The sequence below is a fragment of the Amphiura filiformis genome, chromosome 18 (assembly GCF_039555335.1).
Source record: "Amphiura filiformis chromosome 18, Afil_fr2py, whole genome shotgun sequence".
In the NCBI taxonomy this organism is placed as follows: domain Eukaryota; kingdom Metazoa; phylum Echinodermata; class Ophiuroidea; order Amphilepidida; family Amphiuridae; genus Amphiura; species Amphiura filiformis.
The window spans coordinates 22,275,012-22,279,602 of record NC_092645.1 but is presented as its reverse complement, the minus strand read 5'-3'; the positions used below and the strand labels follow the sequence as shown (position 1 = coordinate 22,279,602).

Genomic DNA, 4,591 nt, shown 5'->3' with positions numbered 1-4,591 from the left:
AAACAAACTCATATTGACCTTAAAAGCAAATAAAAACAGCCATCTCGCACTACGCGATAACTACGCGATATTCAAATTTCCTGTGCACCGAAATTGCCTGTGGCAAATCGGACAACCCACACAATGAAGGCTGACGGCAATTGAGCACAAATAACCATGACATCGCCACAGGTAATTTCGGTGTGGGAATTTTGAATATCGTGTGTGGAGAGCCGGCTGTTTTTATTCGTTTTTAAGGTCAATATCAATATGAGTTTGTTTTAAATAAACCATGTGATTTGTGCTTGATAATTGTTTTTCTAACATTTAAGACATAATTGTTGATTGCCGGAGTGTTCCTTTAAGATATGTGAGCAGATCAACAACTCATCCCCCACTCTGTCTTCAAAAATGGAGATTTAGGCAACCAAAGAGACCTGACATTTTGAGCCTGAAATGCTTCATTTAAACGTTATTCACCAAAAAGTATAACTTCATCTTCCATTGTGGTTACCACACATGCTCTTCTATAATGCCCCGTTTTTGTTTTCAATACAAAATATATACAGGCCTCAAAATAGGTTATTCCATTTTAAATTCACACGACCCCTACAGAAGATTTGGGAAATATTTTCCACGCAGGAAGTAAGAATTTCAAATGGAATGAACGGATACAACACACAAATGAAGAAATCTAACCGTGCCCTTTTGAATGAAAAGATTAAGAAAACAAACACACGATCACACTTCTAGAGTAATTAATTCCAACCATTTTTAATTAACCGATGCCATAGCTTTGTCTATACACACATTTTAGCAAGGATAAGATACAAAAAAAATCCAAATAATAAATGTACACACACAATTCTATAACACTTCACTATTCCTGCCATTTGATTATGCTATAAAATATTTGGACTACGGATATATTCACCGTCGTAGTGCAATGTCAAACTTGATCATTGAAAAGTTAACTGGTTCACAGTTTCTATGTTTGGAACCATGATCAAAATGATCACAACACCAAGTCGATGGGTTGCTAACAGGTATGCAAACCAAGCGTGAACCAGTAACTATGGTATGACGTATTCACTACCGACGGCGAATTGTAGAAATATGTTGGCCAGACTGGGCTATTTCAGTTGAAATCCATACACATACACCCCCTATGGGAAACATGACCTTGATCACCCACACAGGGGGGGGGGTGTACATTTAAATGGAGACAACTATTTCAGTAACCCCATTTAAAAATTCACACTCCCTGTGTAAAAGATGTGACCTTATTGGGGGTGTATGCATTTCAACTTCATTGTGCCGTTAGTTAAGTAAAACCTATGTATCATTAGCCCCTGAACATGTTTAAGGTAAAATCTCCTATGTAACCAATTGGCAGTTTTGTTTTAAACATGTGCAAGGGCCATAAGTACACAAGAGGTTTTTTTCTGCCCGACAAAGATTGTTTCTTCCGATTTAAAACAAATGGCAGGAATATTTTCACAAAACGAATACTGACTGCTCATTCAGGTGAACTGGAGACTGTGCCTTCTTTAAGACAGCTCAATGAGTGCACTGTGGCCTCACTTCTCAAGCCACACCACCAGGGCCAACATGTTGTAACCTTCGGTAAGACACTTTATCTCACTTGTCCCACCCTACCCAGGTATACAATGGGGAGTTGTCATGATACCGGCACTGTTGTTATTGGCAGCCTCATGGTGTGATACAGCCTAGTGACAGGTTAAGGGCTGTGAACAAATTGACAAGACCTATCAAAAATGCTGAAATTTTTAATTTTCTTCTTTGACCCCCGTTCTCATCAGGGAAATAGTAGGCCCCATGACCTCCAGTTCACATTGGTAAAATAGCTTTCACCGATTCCTTTATGAGAAGTCACTATTCGTTTATTAATACTTTGGCAATTAGCGAGTTTACTGTCCTTTTTAACAGCCGTCTCATTTAAATTAGCTGAAATCATTCTTCATACTAAAATCCAATTCATAGGCCTCATTATAAGAAATCTATCAGGGACTGTCTTTTGGAACTTGCAGGAGAGCATTAATAAGCTCTTCTAGAGCCTTCAAGGAGAGCTGTTTAGAGCATTTACAATAGAATGTAAGGAGAGCTAAAAATCACTCTCCCATATCAGATTTTAGGAGAGCAGTAGAGAGCGATTGCTCTCGCTCTCCTCAAAAGGCAGTCCCTAATCTATCAATCTTAATCTCTATTATATAGAGTCAACATTCTAGAGTATACACCTTGGTCTGGGGCGGACATTTTAAAAATGAATTTAGAAGAGCAGCAACGACATCACTTGCATTACATTCCAGATGTTAAATCTACATCATATGCAAATTTTGAGGAAATTCGCACAAGTACGTTTTATTTTAGGGCAAACTGGTCTTAACATGTAGCCCTATGGAGAGAGTGCCCGTTGAGGGCGCTATAACCCCCATTTTAGGAACAAAAATGTGATTTAAAAAAATGGACTCGTATGAATTTTCTAAAATTTTCAGAGTATGTAGTATGAACATGTAGAAATATAATCAAGTAGTTGCCCTACCTGCTCTTCTCTGAAAAAATAAAAAGTCCTATACCTCAATGATAATGAAACCTAGGTGTATAATGGAAGAGCTTGCAACATCCCACCACCCAGGTCTCAAGCTACATGGGCCCAATGGCAATTGCCTCCCATGTTTCACAAAATACCCCTAGACAATTTTTTTTCTTTGGAACTACTCACGAGCACTACTTTTTTGTTACAAATCAAAAAAGTTATTTGAATACTCTCCACTAACAATATTCAGCAAAATAGTATTATACCACAGATGACCAATTCACACTGATCCATCTGGACTTGTTCTACTCTAAAATTTACAATTGGGTGGTCTTTATGTAATTTTATCTTCATCCCCCCCCTCAACTTGGCAAGCACACAATATGTTGAAAAACAATCAAGTTTTCCACGGTGGTACTTTCCCCAATATTTATAGACTTAGACACTACATCAGGATTATTCCAACACGCTGACATGAAAAATAATCATATCGAAAACAGCATTACCCCCATCCACCAAAGTCATTTTTCAAACCTAAACTAAATAAGGTAGGGCTATTCTAAATATTCGTCTTGAGTTTCTTTAGCAACACCTTCATACATACCCCTCCTTCACTTTTCTCCCGTTTTACTAAATTGCTCAAAATGATATTTAGTTGTATTTTTTACCTGAACTAGTTTGTTAATACTGATGATATTATGTATTGACTTGTGTTACTCATATTTTGTCAATTACTATCACTTAAAGTGATGTTGTATATTAATTAAATAAAGCATTATTATTGTTGTTATTACTACTTTTATTATTCTTTCCCTCACCATTATTACTATTATCAGTATCATTAATATTAGTGCCGACACCGAAATGTTTTTTCTTGTTGACATTTCGCCCATGACTCGGTCAAGAATGTCAACAAAGTTGAATAAACAACTGCGTATACCACAGTAAATACCTATTGTACGCATGAATGCATTATCTTCAATGCATGACATAAGCCGAGGTACAAGCTAGCAGTGTTCGAATTAAGGAAAAATAATTGGTTGTCCCACGGACAACCAGGTTACAATTTATGGTTGTCCGTCTAAGTTTTTGGTTGTCCGATCTTGGAATATTTAAAGATACACATACAAAGGTGAGTTTTGGCTACACCAGAATCAGTATCTTTGGTTGTCCGGCGACTTTTTTAGTTGTCGCGTACAACCAAAATTTCGAACACTGCAAGCTAGTGAAGCTACTCACTCAATGTAAGATGACATGGTTACTTTTTAAAGATTTTAGTCAATTTTACCACTATTTCATAAGTACCATGTGTCATAAAGGTCAATAAATGTTGTAATCAGCAACTTTATCTGATGTCGACATAATTGCATGTCGATGACAGCGCTAATATTGTTATTATTAATAGTGGTGGTTTTATGTAAATTAATACTTATCAATGCTATAATTATGAAGTTTTTGTACATTGCTAAAATATTTCTTATTGTGTAAATTATTACTATATATTCTATCATTATGTTCAATCATTTTAACCATATCATTTTGTTCATAAATTGTATTCATGTATATTAATCTAAACTGAACTAACATTTGCTGATAAACCCCCTATTCTGGCCCATATTTTTGGTCACTTCCCCCCACCCTGAAAATTTAGAGGACTAAAACCCTCAAATTTCCCACACCTACATGGTGGTCACAAGATTACATATTGGTCAGTGCATGGTTTACTCCATAAAAAGCTGTATATGTACAACAACTAGCGTTTGATTATATATAGTTCCTTCTAAGCAAGGCTAGGCTACGTTCAATTTATCGGGATATTTGCCTTTTCATCATGACGGTGTACGATGTGCATTCAAACATCGCACACGTGCATTATATTGTATCTTAATCATAATACTTTTTTAATTACATGTTTTTATTTGAACAAAAGAATACCATAGGGCGATTTCACAAAAGGTCATTGGTTCAAATCTGCCTCCAGTAGAAATGATGCATGGAACAAGTACAAAGCAAATGAATATCAATATCACAGGGGATTTCTTTTGTGTTTTATGC

At 36.2% G+C, this 4,591-nt stretch overlaps 1 long non-coding RNA gene across 1 annotated transcript; it reads right to left on the bottom strand.

Annotated features, from left to right (window-relative positions):
• Positions 1–736: 736 nt before the first annotated feature.
• LOC140139998 (uncharacterized) lies at positions 737–3,418 on the bottom strand. The gene is made up of 2 exons (XR_011857193.1): positions 2,594–3,418; positions 737–2,224 (listed from the first exon to the last, which is right to left on the bottom strand). It is a non-coding gene; the product is annotated as an uncharacterized lncRNA (long non-coding RNA).
• Positions 3,419–4,591: the final 1,173 nt, after the last annotated feature.